This window comes from Zalophus californianus, chromosome 14, assembly GCF_009762305.2.
Source record: "Zalophus californianus isolate mZalCal1 chromosome 14, mZalCal1.pri.v2, whole genome shotgun sequence".
Classification (NCBI taxonomy): Eukaryota; Metazoa; Chordata; class Mammalia; order Carnivora; family Otariidae; genus Zalophus; species Zalophus californianus.
In genome coordinates, this window is record NC_045608.1 from 80,067,318 (window position 1) to 80,077,248 (window position 9,931).

Here is a 9,931-nt window from a genome sequence, read left to right on the forward strand (position 1 = left end):
AACAGAGTACCTTCCTCCTCTTCTCCCGAATGTCCTTCTTTCCTCTCTCAGCAAGGTTACAGGCCCCTGTCTTTCTTCCCTTTTTTTTCCTCCATCAAAACTTAATCTCGGGAAAAAAACTGATTATCAGTTAACTTTAAGTCAACAGACGTTTGTAAATGCTCTCTCTCTAGATAAGATTTTTCCTCATTTGTTCACCACCCAGAAGGTGGTGGAAGGCTTTTGGAAGGCAGGCATCCTCTGGTGTCCCTGACATCACCCCAAAGGACACCTCTGCTCTTCACTCTCTCGAGGTTGTTGGAAATGTATTTCCAAAGGCCCTCCTCAGGGACAGATGGAGGTTTGTAATAGTTGGGTACTTGCTTCTGGAATTCCTGAAAAATAGCGGCAAATATCCATAAGCAAAACATTAGAAACAACATACAAAATGCTTGGCATTTGGCATATTTTTTAAAACTTTACCCCTTTCTTTCTTCTTCTGCCAATTGTTAGAGTTGCCAAGTGGCTTTTTAAGATTGGGCCTCAGCCCACCTCTCAGATTACGACCCTGGCTCAAGGAAAACATCATCTGAATTCAAACAAGCCAAATGTATATTTGTGCTTGCTTAAATATCCAGACTTTGTTCTACTCCTTCGTCAAATACATAGCCTTAGGATGTGGGATACGCGCTTGGCTTTGACAGCTGGGAGGCAAACGCAGGAATGGCAAATATGGAGCTCCGTTTGCCAGCATTCTCGGCTCCCTCTTCCATAGCAGGGGCTGCTACTCAATCTCAGCCTTTGTTCTCATGGGGCAGGGATAAAGCCTCACAATCCTTCTCAATGCAACTGTTTGAGAGTGGGCCCCGAGATGAGACTCTCATTAGAGTTCAATGTGGGTGCCCAGTGGGAAGGCCAAAGCCATCTACCAATTATTAGATGCTTTAAGACAATGCAGAGTAGGTGTTTCAAAAGAGGCAACTGGTTGCCCCTAAAATTCCTCCCAATTCCACTGTTGGCTGAGGCCTAACATTCTGTCATTAGACCATCCATCACTAGAGTCCATAGCTTTGATGCCTACAGGGTAGACACTGTCCTGAGTCCATCTCATATGCTGACTCATTTAACTTTCATAATCTGCTGTTATCCCCATCTTACTGATAAAAAAAAAAACACACCAAGGCTCAGAGATTGAAATGCCCGAGATCAGACAGCCAGTAACTGGCAGAGCCAGGATGATCAAAATAAGGTCTATTTTACACCCCTCCCCAAGACCTTGCTCTCTGCACTGTATCACACAGGCTTCAGTGGGTGAGGATTTGAGAAGGAGCCAGGGAAAGGGAGCAGAAGAGTTCATTTCTGAGGGAGAAGAGAACAGAAGGAAGGCTGCAGGTTTCCCAGTCCTGAGGAAATTCCTCAGGCTGGCCTTGGGTTGAAAGGGGAGAACCTGAGTAGAAGCTGACAGCTCCCCCAGAATCAAGGTACCTGCATCCAACAGGATTCAGCAAACTCTCCCTTGGGGCCGCCAAGTAAGAGCAGCAGATGCAAGTATCAAGTATCTGCTGTACAATCCAGGAACCGGAGAAAGGTTAAGTATCAGTGTTGGTGCTTTTGTTACTACAAAATTAGGTGCTGTTATGCTCTCTGAGAGTGAATGTCACCTTTGACAGGCGGAAACTCCAGAATGCTATACCTTCTCGAGCAGTGGCCTGGACTTCACACCCAGAGTGGATTCTTTTTAACGACTCCCCTACCATAGCACACAGTTTGAGCAATCTCATGATATTAAAGAAAAATCAATAATGGCAGGGAAAGATGTGCAGAGAATGAATTTTTTCTTTTATTATACTTCACATACATGATCATGGCACTTAAATACATACATGAATCAATTAGTAAATAAATAGTACATTTTTAAGGGGAAAGAGTAAATACTTTTAAATTAGTTTTTTTTTTTAAGAAAAGGGAGAACTTTTTGCCTATATGTTGGGAACAAATAGAACATCACAGTTTTTGTCTTTGAGACTTCTGCAAATTTGTCAGTGATTTCATCAAAATCGGTCCCAGATAGTCCCATTCAATAGGCAGCATCGCCAGATTTGTCAGTGTGTCTCATGGTTCACTGAGGAATATTTTTCATTCATTTTAATTTTTAAAGTTTTCTCTCCTTTTAAAATTGAAGTATACTTGATATACCGTGAAGTTTACTTTTACCTGTAACAAGAGACATATAAGTAGTTAAGGAAAGTCTGAAGTATAAGGATAAATTTGGCAGAGACCCATACCAATCCCATGTCACAGCAAATTCCAGAAAGGGCAAGATAGTTCACATCTTTGTTTCTTCAGAACCGATTCTAGCAGCTTTCAAATGTCCTCACAGCTGAAAAATTTTTGCCAAAAACCCATCCCCAGCAAATTCATCACAGATTTCTATTGTATTTGGTTCTCAAGTTTCACACGTGCAAAAATCAGAGAAAGTGTCTGAATGACAGCAAATAGGGACCTACCTGAGCCGTTGTGTTCTGGTCCAGTTCCTGGAGAAAGTGACTCAGGCTTCAAACACTGCCCTGTTAATTTCACCAGGCAATGTCAGACTGGCACCTTTGCTCATTTCTCGTAAAATTTCTTCCTTACATTTGATTCTTTTTTTCTATTTCCTCACTTTTTTTTTTTTTTTTTGGCAGAAGAGTCCTCTCCACAGTTCCTTTGCAGTGATCTGGAGGAATCATTTTAAAGTGTTGTGTGCCTTGTTCAAGGTGGATTCTGCCAGTTTGCAAATATTTTTGTATGCTTCCGTACAACAACAGGATTGAAGTCACTCAAATCTGTGCCTCTGTCTACAAGGGCTCCCATTGTCTACTTCTCATGCACTATTTGGAAACAAAGCCATGTGCCAAGTTAACTCCCATATGGAATACAGTATTTTTTAAAGGATAAAGAATACAAATGTGCTAATTTAGGCTTAAGATTATTCAGGGCTGAATACTATATCACTAATGTTATTTAGAATTACCAGGGCGTGGTGATAGTGAAAAACAGACCAACTTTTAGATGGTTTGATCAGCATTTTAAAATTCTCTGCAGACAATGCCCCCTTCTTCTTCCTGCACCGTGCAGAGTGCTCCCACTGCCCACCTTTTAACCGACAACATTTACGTAGAAATTTCACTGCCTTGACGCTGGGGTTCAGATCTCAGGAATATTCCCTTCTGCTCTTACAACCCCGAAACTTCTTGCTGTCAAGCTGGTTTCATTATACGGGATTAAACATTTAAAAATTGAAATCCCACAGGATGATTTTCTCCCACTCAAGCTACAACCCCCTTACCTGGGAAGGGGTCCACAGGTGTCAGGGTCCAGCCGCATCCCGCTAGGGTCAAGGCCAGCTGGTCACAGGCAATATGGGGCTCCTTCTGGCCTTCCCTTCAGCATCCTGCAAATGCTCTTCTTCCTGGCATCTGCAAAGTGGGGTTCTCGTCTCCGTTCAGCCACTAATTAGCTTTGGGATCCTGGAACAACAGCATTTCCCCCTGCTTGCTCACAAGCGAACGTTTCACTCAGTCATGTCGAAGGCTCCTTCTAATGTCCTCAGGCACGGGTTGTGAGGGCACATGACCTTGGCTGCCCGTCCTGGGCTTCTGCACGTGGTGCCGATGCAGGGAAAGGTCAGCTCCTGGCAGCCCCTCTTGCAGCCTGTGCCTTGTGCACCATCCCAGGGGCACCGCTGACTCTTCAGACTGTCACATTTCCTTGTTTGGCATCTTCAGAACCCCTGGTCTCCGGAGACTTCCAGATGGCTTTCTTTAACCGTCAGGGCTGGATTTCCTGGGCAGTGCCTTCCTCTGCAAACATTCTTATTTGTCACGGCACTGACCTCAGAATGTGCAGGATGCACATTTTAGAAATCAATTTCTAAAAGACGTCACCAGCCTGTCCTGGGCCCACCCTTGTGCTCCATCCCTGCCGCACGCCAACCTGTGGGGGAAGGGAGGGGTTGGACTGGCTATTCCCATTTTACAGATGGGGACACTGAGGTGCCGAGGCTTGAAATGCATGATCATGGCAGTTCCCCGCAGGGTCAGGACTGGGACGAAAGCACTCCCATCCCCAATGTCCTATTCACTCCTCCAACCCCACTCCAAGATGCTGAGCTCAGGCTTGGCCCAGGCCCCGTCACCCTGGTTATACAACTGATACCCAGCATGCACGCAGCTGCAGAGGAGGAACAGACCCCGTGCTTGCCTCTAAGGATTTATGATTCAAAAATCACAAGATTTGTACACTGGACATTAAGGTGTCTGTAGAAATAGAAAAAAGTAGTGATAGCATAGCAATAGCTTATTTTTATGACGTCGTATATTTTTATATCAGGACATAAAAATCTCTTCCCTATGTTTGGCAGCAACATATTTATGAAATGGTCCCCCCAAAAAGCTATAGACCAGGGATGACGAATGGCTGGCATATGCCCGGATAGCCCCTGGGAACGTTTGTGGTAGATGGTGACTCTATCATGGCTCTCTTCCCATTTAGCACAGATGCGGCCTCAGAATCTTTCCTAACACAGCATGCCCCTCAGTCACATAATTCACACCAGATTTCAAATAGTCAGGCCAGCCTGGACTTGCCATCCTTGCTACACATCTGGGGCTGATTGTTCTAGAAAACGGGGGAAGATTGTAATTTCAGTGGTTTGCCCTCTTGGGGGCTGCTCCTTGGTGTATCTTCTCTTTTCTCCCTCCACACCTTCCCCCAGCCCCCAAACAAGTGCTAAGGTCAACTGATTGCCAGGAGGTGGGTAACCATGGTTGGAAACAGAAGCTGCACACCTGAGACAGATAAAATGTTTGCAGCGTTGACCGCGGTTTACTATGTAAATGACCCCTTTGCAAGGCACACCTTCCCGCCCACCTCTTGCAGAATTCCCGGCGCAGGTGTTTTTTGTTTTTTTTTTTTAAGATTTTATTTATTTATTTGACACAGAGAGAGAGAGAGAGAGAGAGAGAGAGCACAAGTAGGCAGAGTGAGAGGGAGAAGCAGGTTCGTCACTAAGCAAGGAGCCCGATGCAGAGCTCGATCCCAGGACCCTGGAATCATGACCTGAGCCGAAGGCACTTAACCAACTGAACCACCCAGGCGTCCCATGGAGCAGGTGTTCTTTGTAAGACACCCCCACCAGCCAGATGATTCTACTGTTCCCCACCCCTCCCCCCACCCCCAAGAGAAATGATCTCTCGGAGATATTTGCCATTTCTCAGAGGATTGAGTCTTGAAGATTGGGTCAAATGGCTTAGAAATTGTTCATGGGGAAACTCAGCCATAATAGCAAGTGGCGAGGGGGATATTTTGAGCACCAGCTTATCCCCTCCCATGGCATCCACTCCCCCAATGTCAAAGTTAGGTAATTCCAGAACTAAGAAAGAACCTGAAAGGAGCCTAGAGCCCTGAGCTGGGTTGAATAATGTTTCCCCAAAATTTCGTGTCCACTCGGGACGTCAGAATGTAATTAAGATAAGGATTGAGGTGAGAAAGTACAGGGATCAGGTGGGCCCTAAATCCAATGAGAGTGTCCTTAGGAGACACAGAAGAGGGTGCAGAGACACACAGAAGGCCAGATTGCAGCGATGAGTTACAAGCTGGAAATTGCCACGGATTGTGAGCAACCACCAGAAGCCAGAAGAGGCACAGAAGGATTCTCCCCTGGAAACTTCGGAGGGAGCGCCGTCCTGCCAACAGCTTGGTTTGGACTTCCGGCCTCTGAAACTGTGAGAAAATACATTTCTGTTACTGTAAGCCATCAGTGTGTGGTCCTTTGTTTCAGCAGCCCTAGGAAACGAATAGGCTGTCCAAGGGATAAATCTCCCAATTCTTTACTCAGGCTCTGCTCTCAGGAGAGAGGAGATCCAAGGAAGGTAGAAATAGCCTCACACCGCAGAGGATGAACCTGAGGCAGTTTTGCTCACAGAGCGGCTATGGGAGGAAGCGCTTAGCTAGGTTGTGGCTTGCAGCGGGCAGTCACCCCCTCAGCGGTGTGCTGTGCGTGGGAGCCGAAAGCCCACAGCAGCTCCGTGAGCTCCGGGGCCCAGCAAATGGCCTGAGAGGTGGGTGCAACTGTGGGCCCCTGGGTGCCAGAAATATGGTCACAGAAATGTAAAACGTGAGATTTTTTTTTGTTGTTGGTCCTAAGTGCTGGGAGGACTGTGGGGGATGGGGGAGCAAGTTCTTCCCTCACACCTGGGCTGAACAGATCTCTGACGGGCACTTTACCTCACTTGTATGGTCCCTCGTTGTGAGGATTCAGTGAATCAGGGCATTTTGCCCGAGAAACCTGCTTTAACAATCAGCAGCTCAGAAGATAATACTAAAGTATTTCTTTTTCTCTTGTTTGATATATTTTTCGAGGAAATATTTATTTTTTGAGAGCTCCTGGACACAATCCATAGTTCGTTTTCCGGGAGAAAAAGCCTCAAGCCTTCTTGACTTAATTTGCAATTATCACTGAAAATAATAGAAAAGCATTAGCAACCTATGTTTTATATTTTCATAAACTTAAATAACCAGTCGGTCTGTAATCTTTTATCCCCTTTGGAAAAGAAAAAGACCTTTTCCAATAAAGAAGTGTCTTCTCTACTGATGCTTTAAATCTCCGTGGCCTTGTTTATTCCCCCCGGGGGTGGACTGGAAAGGCCATTTCCAGAGCTCTGGTAGGCTCCAGGCAGAGCACGGCACAATCTCCTTGCGCTCCTGGCTGGCAGGGGCTGGGATCTGAAAACAGCAGGAATGGAAGGATTAACAGAAGCAAATGAAAAGGAGGACAAAATATCTGCCAGAAGCGTCTTTGCGCCCTCCGGCCCTCTGGCGTGCCACGTTTCCCTCTCCCTTCTTAGCCCGGACAAAGCCCCTTGTGTCCTGCTCATCTGCCTCTTCGCTCCTCTTATCTCCCTAAGGATGACTCAGAGGCGCTGCTGAGCCAAGGAATTTCTGCAGACTGGCATGGCAGCCTTTCGATCTCTGTAGCAATAAAATGCAGATGGAGGAAGGCCCTTGTGAGCAGGGAGAAAAGGCGTTGAGGCCTTTGGCTCTAGGTTTCCAAGAAAGGCAGTAGCTACATACTCAGGCTGCGCAAAGGGCTGGCTGGCCCAGATAGATTGAAATCTTGGGTCTGCTCCCATCTCCTTTGTGGTGGGCTCCACGGCCTATCCCCTGAGGGGAAGGAGCCACACAGAAGCACAGAACGTGGCTGAAAAGTTGCTGCCTTCAAAAACTAATGAGGTAATGTATGGTGATTAACATAACAATAAAAAATTATTTAAAAAAAGTTGCTGCCTTAAAATATGTTCTAAGAAGGGCCATTTTGTATTCTTTAGACGGGCACCAAACATAGGCTTTATTTTCATGGTTCCTGAACTGTATTTTGATACATCAGAGTGGTTTGGGGGGATATATTCTAAATGGAGGTTAATTCCTCTCCCCTCCCCACCCTTCCCAGGCATCACATTTCCCAGAATGATATAGAAAGTCAGTCCCTGCGGAAGGATGGTACCTTTCAAAAGTCAGAAGAGACCACAAGAAACTGCCATACTGCAGGGTGGGGAGAAGGGTAGGAGCCTCCGCAGTGGGGGCATGGGGGAGCAGTGACCATGACCTGACCTAGACCTAGACCCAGTTCTTCTACTAACGAACTATTAACTACAAACTAGCTCTCAGCAGCAGCAACACTGGACTCTAGTTAGCTCGCCAGCAGGATGGGCAGGTGTCCCCTGTGATCACCCAGGTCCCATCTATTCCTAATGTTTCCTAATCTTGAAACCCATTTAGTGCCCAGGTTACCCTCAGACCTCTGGACAGATAGCCAGTAGTTCTCTTGGGTGGTTCAAACTCCTCTTAGCCCTGAAAAGCTCGTAAATGAAAAGCAGAGAACTTCTAGCTCGCCGGTCCCCCTTGCCAAATAGTAAGCTTGAAAAACAGCCCCCTTCCCTGAGAAGTGGAGAAAATAAATCAGTTAGAAATAAGAGGATGACGGTACAGGTCAGGCAAGAATTTACAAGGGGCTGTTTCAGGAGGGCTGTTAAAGAGGATGAGGCCTGTGGATTCACCCCCCCCCACCCGCCACCTGCCCCATAAATTGTCACAAAGCTACAGAAGCAAACTAATAATCATGTTGTCTACTGCATGACTATGTCAGCTGCAGCTGGGAAGGGGCAGGGAGAGGAAAGACTACCCTCAGCTTCCAATTATGCTATGGTATTACTGTTTAAATTTTATTGAGTAAATAATTATCTCTGTGAATTAAACAAGAAACAAAACACAGCCTAACGCCCATTAGTCATCTGTCGGAGGTAAGGCTTAAGTATATATTTTACACATGTTTATTTTTTATTTTTTATTTTTAAATTCAGCGCCCTGATTTAGCAGAAGGCCGTGAGCTATTCATATCTCCAGGGGGTAAGTGACTTGTTCTTTTGGTAAATTAGGTATTTGTTTTAATCTCTTATTAGAATCTTTGTTTTGGGTTTTTAATTTATTTTGAACCAAAGTCAAGAAGGGAGGAGAATATGCAGGTGTCTCATGGGGACCTATGTGAGGAGTGGGTGTGTTTCGGGGGGGCGGTGGGGAAGGGGAAAGCAAGTCCAGTGGGGTTTCCATGGGTCCAGTTCACCAGAGAGAAGTGTTGCTTTGAACAAGAAGGGAGGCATACAGCAGAGCTTTGGACACACTGATTTGTCTTTTAAAAAGACTAGTGAGGCCTCTTACAATGTCTGTGCTGGGCTGGAAACAAAGACTTTGTGGACAATAATAGCAGACGTGATGCTGAGATGAAATGGAGAGGTGGGCAAAATTTTCCCTTTTGATTATAAGAAGTCACATCAAAGCCTTATGTGTGTGGCTGGTGTTGATTCAGCTGTCAATTCGGATGACAGCTCTCTCTAATTAAAAATTGAAGGAATGGGTCAGCTTCTGGGGGGCCGGCTGCTGAAGTAAGGTTTCCTACTCTTGTTCATGATTACATCTGGATTTTCTTCCTACCTGGGACATGTTTAGGGAGTTGAAATCGCTATGGCCAGAAAGGTGGGCGATTATGGTGACTTGGGGCTAAGTAGTAGAGTTCTGTCCTAACCCAGTGTGGGGATGCGGGCCGTGGAGACTCTGGAAGGAGATGCCAGAGAACTCAGAGACGGGATCCCTCGGAGAAGATGGGAAACTGTATATGTCATGCTTTGAGCAAGTTTAGATAAAGCTGAGCCATTTGGTAGTGAAAATGTTGGGCCACCAATGGATTTCCTCACCCTAGGACACCGCTCTCTAAAAAACCCTTTTGTCCTGGTTTCTAACTAAGCCCAATGCCTCCTGGGGAAAGAAGAAAAAAAAATAGGTGGATTTTGTGCTTCCCTTCATCTTTGCTGGCTAAGCCATCTTGTTTTAGTTTGAATCTCCTGGGAGTGTGAATTGACTGGCGTGGGTGCCAATCCACGTGTCCTTACCTGGCCAGTGTGCCTGTCCCCCGGCTGCTTAGAGCTGCTCCCCTAGAGAGCTGAGCTGCCTTGCCCGGGGTCGGGTGGGGGGGTAGCCCCTACTCCCATAAGTGCCCTTCCCTGCAGGCAGCAGGGGGACTGATGAGCCACCAGGGGACAATGACAGGAGGGCATCAGGGTGGGACAACCCTGCCTTACAGCTTGTGTTCCAGAGCTTTCTTCAGGTTGAGTGCTCTTAGGTCTCGGTAATTCCACGGACAGTTTTGTGCAAGAGGTCATGGTCGCCCGCCTTCTGGCTAGAATCCTGCATTTAGGAGCAGAGGCCTGATCTTCTCATTGGTGAGCCAGGTACTTAAGATGTACTCCAGCTGTGCCAGGAAAGTAGGATCCATTCTTCTTTTCAAAATTAAATAAGGGGCGCCTGGGTGGCTCAGTTGGTTAAGCGACTGCCTTCGGCTCAGGTCATGATCCTGGAGTCC

The 9,931-nt window shown here is 46.4% G+C and overlaps 1 long non-coding RNA gene across 1 annotated transcript; it reads right to left on the reverse strand.

The window, feature by feature from the left end:
• Window positions 1–1,806: 1,806 nt before the first annotated feature.
• On the reverse strand, window positions 1,807–3,521 carry LOC113912274. Its single transcript, XR_003516778.2, has 3 exons — window positions 3,308–3,521; window positions 2,487–2,849; window positions 1,807–2,193 (listed from the first exon to the last, which is right to left on the reverse strand). It is a non-coding gene; the product is annotated as an uncharacterized LOC113912274 (long non-coding RNA).
• Between the last annotated feature and the right edge of the window lie 6,410 nt (window positions 3,522–9,931).